The 21018-nt window shown below is 53.9% G+C and overlaps 1 long non-coding RNA gene across 4 annotated transcripts; it reads right to left on the reverse strand.

The window, feature by feature from the left end:
• Positions 1-5975: 5975 nt before the first annotated feature.
• On the reverse strand, positions 5976-12050 carry LOC137206552 (uncharacterized). 4 transcript variants are annotated; one of them, XR_010934680.1, is made up of 4 exons: positions 11698-12050; positions 10476-11560; positions 9311-9523; positions 5976-8666 (listed from the first exon to the last, which is right to left on the reverse strand). It is a non-coding gene; the product is annotated as an uncharacterized lncRNA (long non-coding RNA). The 4 variants fall into 4 exon arrangements; XR_010934681.1 differs by having other exon boundaries at positions 9311-9430; positions 10476-12050; XR_010934682.1 differs by having other exon boundaries at positions 5976-8504; positions 10476-12050.
• Between the last annotated feature and the right edge of the window lie 8968 nt (positions 12051-21018).

A 21018-nucleotide genomic window follows, 5' to 3' on the forward strand; every position in this document is an offset into this window, starting at 1 on the left:
GCTGCTCCAGACCTTACCCACCCTATTGTCTCTGCCTAAAGCCACCCAACTATCCTCATCCCTCTGGACTTCTTTCAGCTCAAGACCCATCTCAATGTCCACTCCCCAGGCAGCCTGCCTGGCCCCCCAGTTTGAGCTGCGGCCCTCCCTCTGCTCCTATACTGCCCTTGTCTTAGTCAGCTCTGGCTGCCATAACCAAACACCATACCTGGTGGTTACAAATAGTGGACACTCATTGCTCACAGTCTGGAGGCTGGAAGCCCAGACCAAACTGGTGGTGAGCCTTCCTGGTTCATGCCAGCTCCTTCCCACTCCGTCTTCACCTGGTGGAAGGAGCGAGGAAGCTCTTACAGGGACATAATTCCATTCTTGAGGGCTCTACCCTTATGACCCAGTCACCCCCAAGAGCCCCGCTTCCTGACAGTGTCACGTTGGGTGTTAGGATTTAACACGTGAATTGGGGGGACGCAAACATGCAGACATAGCGACGCTTGACATACACTTATCACTGCTCCTTCCACTTTATCTAGGGATTGGTGGTTTCATGTCAGTCTCTTCCAAAAAGTAAGTTCCTTGAGATAGGAGCCCAGTCATTCATTCTCTGGGCCCTGGGCACCAGGCTGAGGGGCCAGTGCGCATGGGGAGGCAGTAGAAAGCTGTAGTCACAAATCTGCGCTTTGGTGTCAGACAGACCTGCACTTACATCCTGGCTCCATCCTCGCGGTGACCCCGAGCAAGGTCACTGAGCCTATTTATCCACCTATGTAATGTCATCGTGAGGTCATGTAATACCTGGGTGACAGGTGTTCTCATGTGGTCAAACGTTCACATGAGTGTTGGCTGCTCACACCTGGGCGTGTTCATTTCCACACGCCCAAATGGGCACACACATCCATGCCAGACCCTAGGGGCCCACAGAACATGGTCATCAGAAAGACAAGCTCTGGCCCTAAATGGCCACAGGGTCAGGAGCATACCTCTGACCTTCAAGGGATAGAGAAGCTGTGCTCTGGAGTTTGGGGGGAGAGACGAGATTTCTTCTGGCTAAAGGTGTTGGTGTGAACAGCTTAGTGTCACAACACGGCTGGGAGGTGCACTTTGTCTCTGCAGATGGAGAGGCGTGGCGTCTGGGGAGCCACTGGGAACTCAGTATGGCTAGAGAGGAGTATCCAAGTGTTGATCCCAGACTTTTGCCTAGAATTCCCCAGGATCCAAGAAAACTCTCATGAACAAAATCTGGTCCATTCTCTCCAGCTTAGCACAGTGTGAGAGCGGGTCCAGCTAACACACAGCCATGCGAGAGGCAGTAATTGAGGGTCCAAGACGGAGGAATGTCTGGAATTCAGCAATCCCCTGTGCAGGGAGGAAGGGTGTCACTTGCTTAGGGAAGCAGCCAGGACTGAGAATGTCCAGGGCACCGAAGCACACTCTGGAAGACGCAGCCCTGCAGCCCCCTCCCCACTCCCATCCCCACGCCGTGCTTCTCATGGGGGGGCCCAGGACCTGCAGCAGCTGGTGTCTGACGAGTTTCTGAGCTGTGACCTTGACTCATTGCAGCTCTGCTCCTTGACTCATCACCCTGTGACCTGCTCAGAAATGACCTTCCTGGCACTGGATCAGCCCTCGGTCCCTGGGCTTCTTGGTGTCACCTAAACAGCCAAGACTGTCTTTGCCCACCTTTTCTTTATTTTTTGAGCAGAGTAGAGCTGATTTTTAAAAACATAAAACATGTCTGTTTTGGCCAAATGCAGTGATTTCTCCCAGATTGAGAAATAAATCTGTTTATTCAAAATAATACCACTGCAATGAAAGAAGGGTTGAGGCAGATCTGAGGCATGACTGGTTCAAACAGGGCTGGAGCAGCTGTCAGTGAACACCTCCCAGGGTATCCCCAGGGCCAAGGGCCTCTGCGGCTGGAATGGGCTCACAGAACCAATGACCCAGATTTCAGAACAGACCAAAAGAGGCTGATGAACGGAGAAGCTTGGGAATAACTGCTCCCTCACTAGCTTAATGCGCCTCAAATTTGAGAGCCCGGTCTTCACTCACGTTGGGCCATATGAACTATTTTAATACGGCCCATCATGGGGTAGTCCGTGGGGTGTAGTCCGTGGGGTCCCAGGCTGGGTCAAGCATCCACGCCCATCATGGGAGATTTTAGGGCAAACTGTGCTGTGATCTTGGGTATTCAGGCCAGGTGATTTTCCAATGGTTAAGATGAGGCATATCCGTTTGTTTCCTATTTTATATTCATGTTTTCAGTAACTCCAGGGAGATTCTAAGGTACAGGCAGGTCTGGGCCACTTGGAGGAGGCCGGGTCCCATGCTCCTGCCCCTAAGCGGCTGTTCTGTGACAGAGCTGGGCAGACACACAGCACAGAGCACAGCCCAAGCAGGAGCCCAGCAGGGGAAACTTGGGCCGCGGGTCACTGTGCCGAGCCAGCAGGGTATCATGCTAAACATTGCCAACCACGCCAACCTTTATAGTCAAACCTGACCATGGCGGGGGCGGGGGGGGGGGGCGTTAGCTAAAGGGTACAGGTTGCTCTTTGTGGTGATGGAAACACCCCGGAATTGACCACGTGATGGTTGCTCTCATCCAAGAATAAACCAAGACCATTGAGGTGACCCTTTAAATGGGTGCATTGTGTGGTCTGTGAATGATAACTCAATAAAGCTGTTTAAAATAAGTAAACAAATAAAGGGATGAACAAAGATTAAATACAATGAAAATGCAAAAAGGAAAGAATTAGCAGGCACCTAGCGTGTGATGTTGCAGATTGCTGTGGTCACTGGGACTACCTTGGGGGCCTGAGCAAGTGACCTCAGTTTACTCTCCTGTAAAAGATGTTATCAACTCTCCACCCCTGGGCCAGCCCCCAGCACGCAGATGTGTTGAAGGCTACAGTCTCTAGCACAGCCTGACATACAGAAAGCATTGAACCATCACAATTTTCACAATCTGAGTGTTAATCAATTACTCAGATTTTCTGAACCATCATGATAACAAGTTTCCGCAGAGGCCAGAAGACCCTTCCAGCTGCAGGGAGAGGCCCGAAGGAGGGTGGGAGTCCTGGGCACAGACGGCCCTGCACCTGCATTCCCAGGGTCCCGAGTGAGGGTCAGGTGGGGCAGCTAGCAGGGCTGGTGGATGCCCCCCCCCCAAACCCACCTGCCCACCACACTCAGAGGCCCCTCCCCCTGCTGCTCCCTCCAAGTGGAAAAAGTGAGATCAGGCCCTGGCTGGCTCTGGATGAGCTGAGGGAAGTGAGTCACCGTGCGATTTCCCAACCCTGAGCCCTGCGGCCAGGGCTCAAGGTCAGTGTGAAAATGCCTGTGGACAGGGCTCAGGTCTCAGCTGCGTCCAGCCCCTTGCTCCACAGTCGTGAAAACTGAGGCCCAGATGGGAAGGGTTGTCCGAGGCCATACAGGCACCTCACGTGGGACACGACTGCAGCCCCTTGGTCAGGGCGCTTTTGTTTCTCGAGTGTCGCGCTAATAAAGTGAGGATATGCTCAGAGTACGGCTTCATAAACTGAACACATGTGCAATCCACACCCAGACCAAGACACAAAACGTTCCAAGTACCTTAGAAGGCTCCCAAATGCCTTAGTCGCCAGTCCCCAAGAATGACTACTAGCCACGCTCCCGCCATCACGGGTGCATTCGCCTGTCTGTACTGGTTGTGCTGTGGGCACCCTGCTTCCTCCACTGAACTGGCATTTCTGAGATGCATTCACACCGGTTGTCCCCACGTTGTATGTGACTTCGTTCTGCTGTCGAGGGGCACCTGACACCTCTGGATTCACTGGTCCCAACGTCAGTGTGTGCTCGGCCTTGGGAGAGACATCCGAGTAGCTGCCCAGAGGCTCTAGGACCTTACGCGTGTACCCCCCCACCCACGGGATGGGAGGGCTCCTGGTGCCCCACACCCTTGCCGTGACTCGGCTCACACTGGTGTTAAACCCTGGAGTTTTAATTCTCACCTCCCTGAGGTGCGTACGTACGTACGTGCTGAGCCTGCCAGTGGTTTGCTCCCTCTGTTCCGACACATGCATCGAAGCATCTGCCTTTCCCTTTGGCTGTGGCCTGCCCGTGTCTCTTGAGAGCTGCCTGGCGTGGGTGGGAGACCCCTGTCCAACATGCCCCAGTTTCAGAACTGACAAGGAAGTGCGTCCTCTCTGGGTCCCGCCCATGCTGCAGGAGACGCAGGTGTCCACTCTGTGAAACTTCTGTCGGGAGGAGGTAGGCTACCGGGTCTGCCCTCTCATGGCAGATTTGCCACCATCGTACACATCCCAACCCCACTGCTTGGCTCATAAATCCAAGGAAGGGGAAACAATCTTATGAGGACTGTGGCTCCACCCCATCCTTGCTGCGAGATGGGGTTCAGGGAACGCCGTCCAAGCGAGCAGCCAGGGGCAGGGCCCCAGCTCTGTGTCCTGGAATGTGTCAGTCCACCCTCAGCTGCAGACACTCAGGTGACAGCCCAGCTCCCTCATCTCCCAGGGGCGGGATGGCTCAGATCCACTGACAGGGGCACTGGGTGCACAGGGCAGGTCGTGCCTACTGAATCCTTGGGGGCTGACCCTGGACCCTGCTCACTGCGTGTCGTTTACAGAGTGTCAAGTTGGAGGGCGGCTATGTCATCGACGGGCAATGGCACAGCTCCAGCCCCGAGTCCTTCACCGGCCCTCCTGGTGACCCCAGGCCACTAGGGGCAGACTGCTGCCTGCTTCTACCGTCAGGACAGAAGACTGGTCTTTACAGCAAGCTGACACGTTGGAGTGTTTCCCACACGCCACCCTGTGTTCTAGGTGTTTCTACGTGTGTTCGTTACTAATATCTCATAATAGGTCTACGAAATAGCTGCTGTTATCATATCCATTTCAGAGACGGAGACACCAAGGCACCGAGAGGTTGAGTGACTGACAGGTTCTGAGCCCAGGCTCACAGGCACCACCGGGTTGTGGCAAGACACTTGGTGGGGCTGCTTCTCTTGCACCTGGAACCCTCCGTCAGGTCCCCCCATCACACACACCAAACCCAGAGAACCCAAGTAGAAGCAGCACAGCCCCCGGAGAATAGGTTGATTTCCTGGTACACCAGCCTTCAAGTACAATCCCAAGACATCCTGGGGTTAGAACATAATGGAGGTGACAACCGCCGTCTCATTTCAGAACCTGTGCGTCTCCAGTTCCCGGCAAACGACCGGCTGGCGCAGGCAAGGCCCAAGACGTGCAGGCCCGGTGACATAAGACACTGTCCGCCATGCTCTCAGCATGGCCCTGCCCTGGCCACTAGCTGGGCCTGACTGTGGGTGGAACTTCCTTCCCAGAAGAGCTCACTGTGGCTGGGGCACCCTGAGGGCTGGGCCTGCTTCTGGGCTGCAAGGACCTCCCTTCCACAGGGTGATGGGGTCCCCGCTGAGGACAGGAGGACAACGGAGGGGTCTGGAGGAGAACGACTGTCCTTTCTGGGAGGCCTGCGTGGGGAAGGAGTGGGCGAGGAGAGTAGTGGAGCCTGTGGCCCAGCCTGGGGAACTGCCCTGAGAGCCCCACTGGCAGCCCAGCTGCCCTGGAAATCTGCCAGGCTCGGTCCAGCTTAGGGAGCCCAAAGGCCACTGGGCTCCTGAACTTGAGCTATAATCCTGGGGCTGGTAACCTAAGCGAAGGCCAAGCCGCAGGACAGAAATGTCAGGAGGGGTTAAAGGGTGGGGAGGGTCCCCTGTCTTCCACAAGCTCCTTCCCTGTATTTGCTGGAACCCTTCCTCCCTCCCTCCTCTCCTCCCTCCACATGACATACTTTCACACAGTCAGCCTCCTTTCCTAAACCTCCCTGCCTTCCAGGTTTTTCTGTGCATTTTTTTGAGCTGTACTATTTTTCCTGTACATACTACTCTGTAAACTTACCCCCATGAAATTATACCTCAGAAATACTCCACTGCCACAAACACAACACAAAATATTTCACCATATGATTGTATCGTAACGTGTCTCCTGACTGGTAGGTACTTACATTGTTTCTGATGTTTTATGTAGAAGTAAACATCTTTCTGCACGCAGCCTGGCTGGGGTCACTCATTATTTTGCGAGGATAGATTCCCAAAGTAGAGCTGCTGGGCCAAAGGGCCTGTGTGTTTACTTCAAAGGCTGTGTGTGTGACAATCTCAAACCCACGGAGTGTAAGTACAGTGTGAGGGTGTTTTCCTATCTGCGGTGAAAGTGTGCTGCTGCCGAGAAGCCTCCATGATCCCCACATTTTCCCTGCAAGCCAGGACCCTGCTGTGTCAGAATCCCGCCAGGAGCGACGGAGTCATAACCCTGCTTCACTCCGTCACTCTAACCGTCAGCACCACGCAGCCCTGCCAGGACCCAGCGCGGGTTCCTGAGCCATAGACCCTCTGGAGTCAGAAGAGCTCAGTCCTGTCTGGACTCCCACAGCGGGCACGTGTGCCAGTTTAGTATCTGATAAAGGGTCTCTGTACTTGACACTCTTCGGTTAAAACACTGCGGTTCTTCCTATCCACCTATCCTTCCAGATGAGCTTTTGAATCACGTTAGTAGGTGGTGGGCTGCCCCCTGCAGGCCTACGAGCCATGTCCTTGCCCAGCCTCAAGACCAGAGAGCCTGGAGTCAGCAGCAGAGACATCAGTGGCTTAATGGACAGGGACCTTATGCGCCTGAAGCAAGGTGGGGACTGTCTTCCCTCCTGAAGGGAGGGGGCGTTACCAGTTACAGGGGGAATTGATATCAGGCTGGCTCATCAGTTGAGTTACCAGGGAAACCAGGAGAGGAGCACGGCCCTCCCTGTCCCTGTGATAAGCTACCATGGTGGAGATGTTTAGCTCTAAAGATTAGAAGTCACTAGCTGGGGGGACCAGGGGCAAGCATGTAGGCATTTTACTGATTAGGCTCTAGGATGAAAAGGGAAAGTCAGTCATGTGAGTGGGTGTAGGTCAGGCAGGGACTGGACGACCAGGGGGCGTCCACAGAGCAAGAGAACCTCCGTCTTGCGGGGGGGGGGCGCAACCATACAGTGGGTTTAGAAAGATCCAAATATATTTTTGCTTTGACTTATCCTGAGTCCTTAAAACCCAGAAGAATTAATCTGCTCTCCAGGGCACAGTTGTCTCTACCTTGGTCACACCATTTTTTTTTTTTTTTTTTTTTTTGCGGTATGCGGGCCTCTCACTGTTGTGGCCTCTCCCGCCGTGGAGCACAGGCTCCGGATGCACAGGTTCAGCGGCCATGGCTCACGGGCCCAGCCGCTCCGCGGCATGTGGGACCTTCCTGGACCAGGGCACGAACCCGTGTCCCCTGCATCGGCAGGCGGACTCTCAACCACTGCGCCACCAGGGAAGCCCTGTCACACCATTTTTATAACCTCAGTGACACTGAGCTTTCTCACATTAAGCCTCTGCCTTCCTGGATGACTTTGTTCCTAGCTTGTCCAATTGAGATCAGGTTTCAGCTTGTCTGTTACATTTTCAAATTACCACTGAATATCTATAGGAAACGTGTTCTTTCCACATATTTGTGTTCTCTGTTCTTTCCACATATTCTAACGCTTCCCTCCCAGCCCCACCCCAGTGCCTCTGCTCAAGTCTGCACATGCAAGAGGGTCTGGGTAGGAAGGGCGCTCTTGCAGGTGCGGCCATAACCACACCTGCCCATAGTCCTTCTGCCCTTGGCTCGCCAGAAATATCCCTATGGTCTCAGTGATTACACACCCACATTCCCAGCTTCCTGTGCTGTGGGCGACTTGTGTCTCCTTTACTTTGTTTGTTTCTTCTTTCCATATTTCTTAACTTTCCGAGTCTCCGTGAGAAGGAAGGGCGCGGAGCTGCACTGGTATCACCAGCCTGTGACCATCAGCCTGGTAGCCTCCTACAGGGGAGCCTTAAAAACAACCGGGACAGGGCTTCCCTGGTGGCGCAGTGGTTGAGAGTCCGCCTGCCGATGCAGGGGACAGGGGTTCATGCCCCGGTCCGGGAAGATCCCACATGCCGCGGAGCGGCTGGGCCCATGAGCCATGGCCACTGAGCCTGCGCGTCCAGAGCCTGTGCTCCGCAACGGGAGAGGCCACGGCAGTGAGAGGCCCGCGTACCGCAAAAAAAAAAACAAAAAAAAACAACCGGGACAGTGTCTCAGCGGTACTGGCTCACATAGGAGCAAACAAGCCTCAAGAAACAAAGGCCGCACAAAGCCCAAGGGGGGTCAGGGGAAGGTCCGATGCTGAGCCTGGACCATGAAGCCTGGCTCTCTTGCAGGCAGCCGGTGGCCGTGGGGCAGCACGCCTCCCCTTGTACGCAGAACAGGCCATGCCAAGGGACCCTGGGCAGGTCCCTTCTCCCCTCTGGCCTGGGCTGAGAGGTCCCAGGGCCCCTTGAGAGCTGGCTCTCCTCCTAGGACCCCCATGACCTGATCTGGGGGGTTGCTTGCACGTCCATCCCTTGGCCATGTGTGTTGAGGGATGGTTCCCCTTCTCCATGGAGCTGTTTCCTGAAGATGTGGACAACAAAGCAGACGGACCTTTGGTGAAATCTGCATCATGTCTTTTCCTCCAAGGACAGCTCCAAAGGCATTTTGAAAATACATGCGGACAAAATTCAAGTTTTCCAAAACAGTAAATGTTCCGAAGCAACACTGCACGTTTCCTCTTTTCTGGGTAAAACAGAAAACACGCGGTTATTTTTAGCCCCTGGAGCTCCACTGGGAATGGGGGTAACATATGCCCACGTGCACACAGAAAGGGCCTTTTTTTTTTTTTTTTTTTTTTTTTTTTTTTGTGGTACGCGGGCCTCTCCCTGTTGTGGCCTCTCCCGTTGCGGAGCACAGGCTCCGGACGCGCAGGCCCAGCGGCCATGGCTCACGGGCCCAGCCGCTCCGCGGCACGTGGGATCTTCCCGGACCGGGGCACGAACCCGTGTCCCCTGCATCTGCAGGCGGACTCTCAACCACTGCGCCACCAGGGAAGCCCCAGAAAGGGCCCTTTTTATCAGCTGCCCTGCAAGGATGGAGCCGTTGCAAAGGACGTAGGCAAGCACAGCACTGCTCTGCCTGGTGGGGATTCCCTCCAAGCGTGGATGCCCAGCAAATGGAGAAGGACGGGCTCCCTGTAACCCCTCCCTCCTCTTCTTACGCAGCGTGAACCCAGCTCAGGCCCTGAGGCTCCCAGACTCAACCTCCTCCTGGGTAAAACCAGGATAGCGAAGGTGAGGCTTAGGTTTACGATGAGGGTTTAATAAAAAAGTGTGTCCCAAATGCTTCACCCACTACCCAATACACCCGACAAATGGCCACATTACCACCACTGCCACCATCAGTGTTCATCCTTCGATTTCGCCATTTATGCAGTAAATCGCCTCTCCAGGGACCAGCCGTCTGAACAACTTCTTTTTCCTTGCAAACTGACCCCACATCTCCAGCTGCAAACAGGATGTTGGAAAGAAGGACATCCTTGAGGACTTCACGGAGTAAATATCAAGGAGTCCGATATCAAGGGCTCCTAATGGCCAGAGCTGGAATGATTTGAGGAAAAAGTAATCTTTACTTATTAATATAATGAGTGTGCCATTAATTAATAATGACAGTATTGGCTAATCTCCCATAGACCAAAAGATCTCAGCCCATACTCATGTAAATATTCAAATAAATAAATGTGGAAGAAGAAAGTGTTTTCCTACAGAAAAAATGTTATTAACAAATGAGGAAGCAGCTTCCCTGGTGGCACAGTGGTTAGGACTCCACGCTCCCAATGCAGGGGGCCCAGGTTCAATCCCTGGTCAGGGAACTAGATCCCACATGTATGCTGCAACTAAGAGTCCGCATGCCACAACTAAGGAGCTGGCAAGCCGCAACTAAGACCCTGCTCAACCAAATAAATAAACAAATATTTTTTAAAAAAAATGAGGAAGGGGGTACTTCCCTGGCAGTCCAGTGGTTAAGACTCCAAGCTCCCAATGAAGGGGGCACGGGTTCAATTCCTGGTCAGGGAACTAAGATCCTGCATGCCTCCAGGAACAGCCAAAAATAAATAACTAAAAAAGGAAGGAATGAGGGAAATAGAATATCACCATTAGGCAAACAACCCTGTAATAACTATTTCCAGAAATTGGGCAAAAATCTGAGGAGAAACAGGATGCTGGAATAGCCTCAAAGCAACTCCCCCACAATATGTATCAATTACCCTGGAGAGGTGGCAAGAAATGGTCGTTCTGGATTATTTTTAGATCAGAACTTCTCGTAAGCACTCTCCTTGCATCCCCTTCCCCACCTAGTTTTTTTTCTTTCATGAGAATCTGCTTACGTATTAACTTCAGAGTAATTCTGATTTAAAGCAAACTAAAATCCTTGGAACAATGACTTACATAAACCATAGGCTTGAAATGAGGGTAAAAGGCAAAACATAAAGTGAACACACACAGCTAACATTTCAACACGTTTATTTTGCACGAATGCCCATAGTCTTACCCACTCCTCGCACTCACGCCCCCATGGCCCACGCAGGAAGGATGCAGCTCCAGGACGCCTTCCTCTTGGTGCACGAGGTAACGAGTGACTAAACAACAGGAAGAAGTCGGAGAGGCTAAACCTACACAGTAACCTCTGAGCTGGAGGAACTTAGCTAAGACAGGCTGGGAGAAGAGGGAGGTGAGGGCAGAGGCCAGGCACACACCCTCCCCAACCCCTCCTTGCAAGACCCCAGTAGAAGCCTGCCTGGCCCCAGCTCTCCCACAGGGCACCCAGGGCCGAGCCCCTGGAAGGTGGGTCATCCTGGGTGGTCGGTCCCCTTGCTGGCCAGGGAGGTCTCTACTCTTAGCAGTGATGACAACATACTAAATATAAATGTGAAACCGTTATTAAACACCTGTTTACTTGAAAGAGACAAATTCATCCGTGCACCTGCTCCAACCAAAGTGTGGCCTGATTGCAGACAATCTGCAGGGAGGACCTTCCTTCGCTCCTTGCTCCCTCGCCTCCTACTCTGCTTCTCATTCTTCCCCACGGGGCCCAGAAACAGGTTAAAGAGGCCCACTTTGCAGTCAGAAAAGGGAAAAAGGGACGGGATACGGAGAGCGGACACAGGAAGAGGGGAGGAGGCGGAGGTGACGCGGAGCCATAGTCGGACGGACACGCGGCGCCGGCTCTTCCGGTCGCCTTCCGATGGCGTCACCGGCCGGCGCGGGCTAGAAGGGCAGAGTGCGTCGCCCCGATGCGCGCCGAGGGGAGAGCAGGCCTGAGCCGCGCGCGTGAGAGGCAGGGCCGGCTCCCTGCGGAGGCTCCTACATGGCGGCGGCCGCACACCACAAACGCCCCTACGGAAAGCATGACAGGCGACAGAGACGGGCGAGACACACCTGACACAGTAGACGAGCCTGTTCAACCAGCCTGCTAACCACGGGCGTCCACTCCGCGCGTGCTCAGGGGCCGCCGCCAGACTGCGCCTGCGCGGGCCCGATGGTCACACCGCGCCTGCGCAGCGCCGTCTTCGTCACCACTCAGGCGCCTGCGAGTCCCTTTATGGTCCCGGCTGCTCCGGTCGAGGCCTTCTCGGACTGCCCAGTTCGAAGGCATACGCTCTACTCGGCTTTCCAGCCGGCAGAAGGCCCACCCCTCAGCTCGTCTGACCATCATCTTGACCCTTACCTCCCGAATGTCCTCTACCACCTCTCCTCTCTCACCGAACACTCACCTCCCCTGACAGCGAAGACGTGCGGTGATCCGGCGCTCAGCTCTGCGCCTGCGCGGGGCCCCTCGCAATTCCCAGCCGGCTTTAAGCTTCTAAGTGCGGGTTATCGCCCACACGGACACAAAATGTCGTTTTTCATCTTCAGCCTAAGGTTTTCTCTAACAGGGACGTCATGGGAATTACGATTTTCTAAGTGTATATTAATGATAAAGAAGGGACGGTCATCACTTTAACATGTCCTAATGGCCTCGGTTCTGCTGTCCGTCTTAGCTTCGTTTGGGTTCTAAAGGCCCGCGGCCAAGTAAGGTCCTCGCTTCCTTGTTAGATTTTTTTTGCTTTGTTTGGAGGTCGGGGGTGGGGGGGGAGGTTCCTTTCTCCGCGGGGACCTAGGCTGCCAGGACTCCGCCCCTTGTCCAGCCCAGGGCTCTGCAGGGAGTGCGGGGGGGGGGGGGTCAAAGGGAGTGTGGGGTCAGGAGACCAGGGAAGAGTTGGGGGAAGGAGCCCCTGGGAAATAGGCTGAGACGCCTTAGAGACAGGAGTGGGTGGCCCCGGCCTGGACAGTTCGCTGAAGGTCTTCGCACCAGAAGGGATTCTGGGGGTCATTTCCACTTTGAGATGGGTGGTGTCACCCCCTCCACGTGAAGTTAACCTGCCCAGTAATGGGGAGAGAAGGGCTGCCATAGGCAAACAAGCTCCGTGCAGTCTGGGCTGAGGGGTGAGAGGGATGCCTCCTTTCCCCCTTGTGTGTGAGGTGGGCCAGGTGGGGTAACAGAGGCCTTTCCTGTTCATGCTTTGCCCACCTGGGAGGTGCCCCTTAGCTCCCAGACAGCCCACCCACTCACCTCTCCCCACACCCCTTGAGTTATGTTTCTTGAGATTTGGGGGCTGTAGCAGTGAGGTCCATGGGTATTGGGATGGGGGTGGGTGGAAGGTATGTCCTGTCCTAAACTCTCCTAGGCAAAAGTGATGTATTCTTGAAAAGCAGTGAAAACAAAGGTCAAGGAAGGAATGTCAGCTAAGCCTGCAGCCCAGCGTTTGAAATGAACACGAGTGGCTGGGCCCAGGCAGAAATGTAGGCTGGGAGGAAGGCCTCCAGGAAGAAGAGGGGAGGACCTGACGCCCCCAGGGTGTGGAGGGGCGAGGGGACTTGGGCCTGGCAGGACAGATGGAGGGGTCAACCAAGGCATGGTCCCCATGGGCAAATTTGAATGTGGTCTGCATTACAGGTGAGGGCAGTGCTAGACCAATCCCAGAATGTTGCCTGAAGTTTGTATTATAATTTGGTTTTAGATTGTATTTCTACTTGACCTGTCTCTCCCTTATAAATAAATGGAATACAGCATGGCAATTCTGGCTATTTCAGTTCTGGTTAATGAAGATTTTAGTGCACTAAGATTGTGTTGGCTAATTAGAATTAATTATAATTTGGGGTATTTTACCATGCCATCATGCAATTTTCACTGTTGCAAATGGAGAATGAAATCAAGTACCCGTGACACTAAAGCGATCTGTTCATCTTCAGTAACTTGAACGGAGTTAAGTAGCCCAGTCAGTCGGGCTGTCTCTGCAGCTTCTTCCAGAACGACTAACTGAATTTTGGGAGAGAAAACCTTTCAGAGCTCAAGGGAAGAATGACAGGCAAATGGAACAGCTCCCGGAGCTCTTTGGTACAGGCTTTTCAAGCTCCGTGGGCAGTAACACCCAGCCAGACGGCAGGGTCCTGAGCCCCGCAGGGTCGGTGCAGCTTTTGTCCTGGTTTATTTGAGTTATTTATGCAGAAAACTCTCGTTCCCTGGCTGGGAAGACCTGTTTCCATGGACATCTCTTTTTAGACAACTCCCCTCTATTTTCTTTTCATCTGTTCTTGAGTAATTCCTGGGAATAACATGAAGAGGCATAAGTGACCTTCACCTGGACACAGGTCCAGCATTCCCTCTGATGCGCTTCCGTAAAATAAGGTGAGAGCAGAAACTGGTCTATTTTTAGAGGAAATTTCTTTGAGAAATAGTTTCTATTTTATCTGTAATCCTCTGGCTAATGTTTAAAACCAGTATTCATAATGCTGCCTAAGAGCTTTAGAGCAAATGGATTTTAATAAAGAAAAGCTATTTTGGAGTGCTGTGTTGTAAGAGGGGCTCGGCAAAGCGGAGTGGAGAGGAGACTAACAGATGAGGGGCCCCCCGGGGCCCAGAGGGAGCAGCAAGGAAGCAGACAAAAGTGAACGCAGGGCAGCAGACAGCCAGGTGCCCGTTCCTGGCGCTCTGCTCCCGAGAGGAGAGAACTCAGCAGCAGCCTCGGAAGCTGGTTTAAGCCAATATGCGCAGGCCTCTTTCTAGTCCTGCAAGGTGAGCTGGGTGCCCTGCCTGCCCCTTTGCCTCTCCCTCCCCCTGTCATCTCCCAGCTCCTATCAAATGGTTCTTTTTATTTGTGAAGCGGATACATACGCCTTTTGTTCTGTAACTATAATTAAATCCCTGGTCTTGGTATCGGGTGCACAGTGTGTGTGCCTAAGACACCCCACACACTGTGTCTCCCCTTTCCTAGTTCCACCCACAATTACCACTGACCATTGCTCCCACTCTGTGTCAGTCCTGTGAGGTGTGGCTTGAACTAGGTCGTAGCAGGAATGTTTACACCCCAGATGTGGGCATACCTGCAAATCAGCACTTGATTTATTGCTTTGCAGAGTGTCTTGACTCAATAAAAGGACAGAGAAAACGTTAACAGTGCAGATTAAACTTAATACTGTGTTGAAGCCAATACAGTGTGAACAGCACAGGAAAGTGGAGGAAATATTCTTTAAGTATTAGGAAACTATAATCCAGTTCAGCCAAGAAGCTGTTGGCAAACGAGAGGATCAGACTGAGTTCTGTGGCTTCATTTTTGTCCTATCCGTTAATGCAAAAAAAAAAAAATCCACCAACGTGGGCGTGGGAAGGACCCTCGCTGATCGATTGCAGGCATAGGTTACCTGTAGAGACGAGAGTTCGCCGAAAATCCACAGAAGTATTCTGTGAGAATCAATTGGTTGGAAATTACAATGAAGAGTATTGTGTATTTTTTAAATTACTTGTAAACTATGTGCTCCAGACACTTTAGTAGAATTTACAATAGGCTTGTACACATACATACATGCATATGTTTTTGTTCCTGAGAGCCAGCTGTTAGACCTTTACCCACAGTCATGGCCACCAGCGGGGTTCTGCCCTGGGATGGGTCAACCTTCATTTCTTATTCCGTCAAATTCAGTTTTTATACCTGCAGTTATGCAAAGTTCAGGTACAAGGAGATTTACTTACTGCGTGATGCACCCACTTTTGCATAGCTTTTGGTGATTTTCAGTGATTCTATTTGACTCTTATAATTGTGGCAAGTTGTGCATTTACTCAGCAGATGCCCTGTGGTCTGTGCTGAGCACATCACGGCCAAGGACGCTGTCCTGGTCCTCAAGAGGTTAGACCCGAGTGAGACCCTGTGAGGGTCCTAGCAGATTCCCAGGTACTTACAGAAAAGCCAAGAGACACAAGACAGCCTCCTTTTCAGCAGTGTCTAAGAGGCTAGTCCTTGCCGGCGACCCCGCCCCTCCTCTCTCATGGTCCCGACTCTCCAGGGCCCCTCCCTGTGGCCACCATCACCAGCCCTCTTCCCTCCTGGTCTTCCCTCCTGGTCTTGGACCTGCTCTGCTCCACACCTGGGCTCACTCCGGAGCTGAGCGGGTCCTGAAGCTACGCCTCAGGGGTCTGATGCTTCTAGAGACATTTGGGGTTGTCGTGGGCACTCCTGAAGGGACAGAAGGCTGGCCCTGAGGGCAGATGATTATAGTCCCAGGACACAGTGTGGGTGGGTGGCTAGGTCACCTCTGCAAATGCCAAGCCTGGGCTGGGTGGAGGACCTCGAGGGTTTCAGCATGGACTGCTTGCCCGAGCTGCTTCTGAATGGAGCCCCCCGCATAGTACACAGAGGGTGTGTCTGTGACAATAGGTTTAAGGGACAGGATCATCCCAGAGACATCAAACGGGTGGTGGTGGGAGGGCTGTACAGCCACGTGCCGTGGTCCTGTGGCCAGCGTCCTCTTGGCCCTGCCCCACCATGTGTGTGGTGGCCCAGAGGGAAGGAAAGCACAGGGCTTTCTGGTCATCATCGTTGGATCTTCCTTGGAATAAAGAGGCCGCCGGTGCGGCCTCCCATTCAGGTCGCATCAGCAGCTACACGAGCCCAACCCACTAACTGCCCGCCATCCACATGGGCAGTGCTTCTCTCCAGGCAGCCCTGGAGATTAACTAAAGAAAAAATAAACATTGCTGGGGATGTTATAGGACATGACACTTGCTGCCCTCTCTTTCTGAAGCTGTAACCATGATGGATGACCCATTGTTGGATTACTATGAAAGATGGACAAGCTTAGAATTTCAACAAAACCTAAAATATCATCAGTGAGCACAGTCAGCTTAATGGTTCCTAAAGCAGCTGCTTGGTTGCTGACGTGATAGGTCTAGAAGGAGGGCCTGGCCTTTCCCAGCAACCTTGCCCTGAGAACGTGGATTTTCTCCAGAGCCTTTGTTTCTTTTTCCTTCCTGTCCCACCCCTGGTGCTCTGGTACCTCCGGGATCTGCCTTCTATACAGGACCTGTTTGTCTTGGGCAGTTGCGTGGCTGCATTTTGGGAACCAACTGCAGGTGACCAGACTGGCTCAGCTCCTCCCACACGAGGTTCAGGCCTCGTGGGCAGGTGACACACTCCCTTAGGGGCACAGAAGTTTCAGGTGCCGAGGAATTGACAGCAGTGTCTGGGCACAGGCTGTACATGGTTTACATCCGAAGCCTGTTCACACAGAGCAGGTGGTTAAGACAACAGGTTGGGTTTGGATGGACCTGCAGCACACCTGCCACGTAACCTTGGATGGTCACCTCCCCACCACGTCCAGAGCTGGGGCCATGCCACCCACCACACAGGGCACCGCACGGCACAGTGTAAGGAGATGCCGAGCGTGCAGAGCCTCCTCGAACCGGCCCAAGGGCAGGTGGCCGCTGCACGTCTCCCTCTCTAGGCCCCTCTGGAGACCTCTGCCTCCCTGTTCTCCTTCTGTTCGCATCTCAGCACGACAGGCAGCCCGGAAGCTGTGACAGACGGCATGGTCTGCAGGGCAGAAGACCCTGGTCCAGGAGGTCTTTCCTGGTGACAAGTGACGAGATCAGGAAGGCAGGACTTTATGTTAACCAGTGGGGACAGGGCGCTGTGATGAGAGGTGGACACTGAGTCATGGGTTTCCCGGAGCATGCGAAAGCTGCCTCCTGAGCAGGGTCAGAGCGGTCAGTTCCTCTTAGCGGCCTGGGGACTGAGGGCCACCACGAGAACGGGGACGTGGCAGAGGATGCTGACGAAGGCTCTGTGGGTTACTGTAGCAGCAGCTGCCTCGGAATAATCACAGATGTGGCCAGCGTTGTTTGTTATTCCCATGATTAGGTTCAGCTGCGTAAACAGAAACCCAAAATAACAGTGGCTAAAACAAGGCAGAAGTGCATTTTATTTCATGTTAAGGAGGCACAGAGGTTGGCATTCCCAGCTGACGCGAAATCCACACCCGGGTCACTAGTGACCAGGAATGCTTCTACCCCATTGCTCATGGCTTCCCTTCTCCCTCCCAAAGTGGCTGCTGGAGCTGCAGCCTTCACATCTCCCACTCCCCAGCTTGCAAGGAGATTTCCAGAAGCTCTCAGACACCACTCCTGCTTATGCATCTTCCTCTCCAGCTTACCTGTCCACCTATACCGACTGCAGCAGAGTCTGGGAAATGCATCAATAGTTCAGGTGACCATGTGCCCACCTGAAAGTTGGGCATTTGTATCCTAGACCAGCAGCACCCAACCATTTTGGCACCAGGGACCAGCTCTGTGGAAGATCATTTTTCCACGGACAGGTGGTGGGGAGTGCTTCAGGTAGCAAAACGAGCGACCCGGAGCGCGGATGAAGCTTCTCTCCCTCGCCTGCCGCTCGCTTCCTGCTGTGCGGCCCGGTTCCTAGATCACATCCTTTGCTATAATAAGCCAGTAAATGTAAGGAGTGTTTCCCTGAGTTCTGTGAGCCACTGTAGCAGATAACTGAACCCAAAGAGGAGGTCAGGGGACCCCCTGTGTTATAGCTGGTTGGTCAGAAGCACAGGTAACAACCTAGCCCTGGCACCTGAGTGGGGGCCATCCCAGGGGTTGAGCCATCACCCATGAGATCTGTCAGAACTGAGGGCACCACAGGGCGCCCAGCTGGTGCGGGAAAAGCCCACTCTTTTGGTGCAGGGGGTGAGTGTGACTCAGGAAAGCAGGGTTTTTTTCTAGACCTCAGCTCGAACTAGCAATCTTTGTCACAGGTATTCACAAATTCTTTCTTTTTTTAATTTTTGCTGCTCTTCTGATGGAAAGTAGAAGTTCCCTGAGAGGAGGTGACAGCCCAATTACTGGGGGAAGGAGGAAGGAGGCGAGTGGGGAACGGCCTCGGTCGTGCCTTCGGGAGGGGCAGCAGCTCTGACCGTGGGGAATGGTGGGGGCAGGGAGAAGGGGTCTGAGACAGGTGTGGGGTAGACAGAGGGAGGGCAGAGGGGATGGACAGAACCCTTGACTTCAGAGGGCAGGCTCACGGCAGGTGTGAGAGGACATGGTCGGCCTATCACACGACCCGTAGGAGAGGCCCCCCAGGCTGTAGGGCACGTGGACCTGGATTCAGACCAGGGGCTGGGGCTGGGGCTGGGGCTGGGGCTGGGGATCAGAGGCCGATTCTCAGAGCCGAGGGGTCGCGGCCACGAGCAGGGAAGCGATGCGGGGGAGAGCAGCGCCAGGATGGAGGCAGGACAGTGACGCTGTGCGAAGGAGGCTGGTGAGGCCGGGTGGACCAACGAAAACAGGAAAATGTGGTGAGTGGGAGCCAGATGGGGAAGTGTTTCAGGAAGGCGTGGGATCTGCGGCTGGTCAGGAGAATTAGAGGGCGACAGGGAAGGGCCGCGCCATGCCATGGCCACGGGAGGGAGCGTGGTGCTGGGTAGACCGGCGTGGGCAGCCCCTGTGAGAACAGCTGCCAGCTGGTCCACATAGTTCAAAAATTCCCTAACGTAAGGGCTGCGGTTCCACTGGGGTCGCTGGAGGGCCTCCTGCCTCCTGCTCCACCCCTTGGTGACACAGAGGGGTCACAATTTACCCTAATTACCTATTTCCCTTTCCTCAGAAAGAGCCCAAGAAATATGAATTTCACTGGTGAAGTTTTGATCATTGGGGCTGTTCACTTGCAGCAGAGTTTTCAGGTCTGAACAGAACTCCTTCTCTGTGGGTGTGTGTGGAGGGGGTTCAAGCTGGTCTGTCCTGATGCCCTGCTCGGTGCAGGCTGGGCCCACCGAGGCCCCTGAGGAAATGCACAGGCGGCAGAGTGTGGGGCACAGACCCAAGGAAGACAGAACACTGGAGGACACGTCTGCACAGCAGACTTTCCTCCTGGATCCCTGTCCAGTTGCCAGAGCCACGCGTCTGCCTGTGAGGGTACTAAGATCTCGTCCACGATTCATCACGAGACCAAAGTCCCACAGTGTGAGAGGGGACGGGCCAGTCACCTGGGCTTTCTGTACAAAAGGCCCTGCGGGAGGAGGGGGCACACCTGTGTCCCTAACAGGGTCTGGAGGGCCAGCACCGAGGTCAGACACACAGGCCTGTTCAGGGGCTAAGCTCCACCCGTTGAGACGTGGCGACAGTGCTAAAGTCTGTGATTCTAGGTGAGGGTTTGGGTGCAGATGCTATCAGGGATGAACAAGGGCAGCCAGTATCACAGAGTAGAGTTTGGGGGGGGGGGCGGGGGGGAGGTGGCACGCTGTTCAGCATGCGGAACTTCCCCAACCAGGGATCAAACCCGTGCCCCCTGCAGCGTGAGCGCAGAGTCTTAACCACTGGACCGTCAGGGAAGCGCTACAGAGTAGATTTTATCTTCACTAAGATGTGGTCTGCGCCAGAATCACCTGGGACTTCTGTGGAAAATGCAGATTCCTGGGACCCGTTGAATAGAAGCTGTGGTCGAGGCCCTTCAGTCTGCATTTAACAAGCTCCCTCAGTGAATCCCGTGTTCATTGGAGCTTGAGAATTCTTGGTGATTAAAGCAATGGGAGCTGAGTAAGGCTGCCCCTGTTCCCAGACAGGCGACCCTGGACACCTCCCTGCCCATCTGTCCGGGCCCTTCTGGCTGCCAGACCAAAGATACCACAGACTGGTATTTATTTCTCACAGTTCTGCAGGTCCAAGATCAGGGTGCCAGCACGGTCGGGAGAGGGCCCACTTCCTGGTTCAGGGATGGCCATCTCCTTGCCATGGCCTCACTTGGTGGAAGGGGCCGAGGGGACCCCAGTCTCTTCTTACAAGGGCGCTAATCCCTTTCATGAGCGCTCTGCCCTCATGACCTAGTCGCCTCCCGAAGGCTCCAACCCCAAACGCCATCCCATTGGGCATTAGGATTTCCCCATATGAATCTGGGGAGGACACAAACATTCAGTCCATTGCATCACCTAAGCCTCAAGTTTCTCTTTTGCAGACTGAAGTAGCATCTCTCTAAGATTCTTTTCATTTAAAGTAATAGAAATCAAAGCCAAACTAAATCAGGCAAAATAAAAATTAAACATAATTTTATTGGCTCAGGTCATTGAAAACTTCCAGGAGTCGGACTGTGGCAGACAGATGCACTTAGAGACCCACAGAGTCGCTGGACCCTCCTTCCCTCCCTTCCTCGCTCGTCTCCAGAGCTGCTCCCTGAGTGCGGCTTCGCTCTCCAGAAGCTCCTCCACAGACGTCACCAAGACCCATGCTGGGCTTACCTCTCCCTCCAGCTGGTGATCTTGAGAAACAGACCTCTTCTCTCTGCTCCACCCTTGAGTTCACATCAGCCTGCAAGGTGGTCTCCAAGACCATGGGGTCGTGCTCACCCTGGGCCCATCACACATCAGAGGGACCAGGGACTCGGGCCGGCCAGCCTCAACCAGGTGCCTGCCCACCAAATCCCACCAGATCCATGGAAAGAAAATGCAGCTCACCAGCAGAGCTCATGTGAGGCTTCCGACAAAACCCACAGCCGGCCTTCCGTACGGGAAGAAGTTGGTGAGCTTGTGCCTGTGGATGACACGGCCTGCATCTCTCGGAATGAGGGCTCTCCTGGTCCAGCTCCTGGTAGAAGTGTCCTGTGTCACATTCACGGTTCTGCACGGCCCTGGCTACTTCTAGGACATGCGACCCGAGTAGGTGGTGTCAGAGCAAAAGCAGAACAGTCCTCTTAGTTCTCACATTCACATCTAATACCAAGTCTCCCGGC

The sequence above is a fragment of the Pseudorca crassidens genome, chromosome 15 (assembly GCF_039906515.1).
Source record: "Pseudorca crassidens isolate mPseCra1 chromosome 15, mPseCra1.hap1, whole genome shotgun sequence".
Lineage (NCBI taxonomy): Eukaryota > Metazoa > Chordata > Mammalia > Artiodactyla > Delphinidae > Pseudorca > Pseudorca crassidens.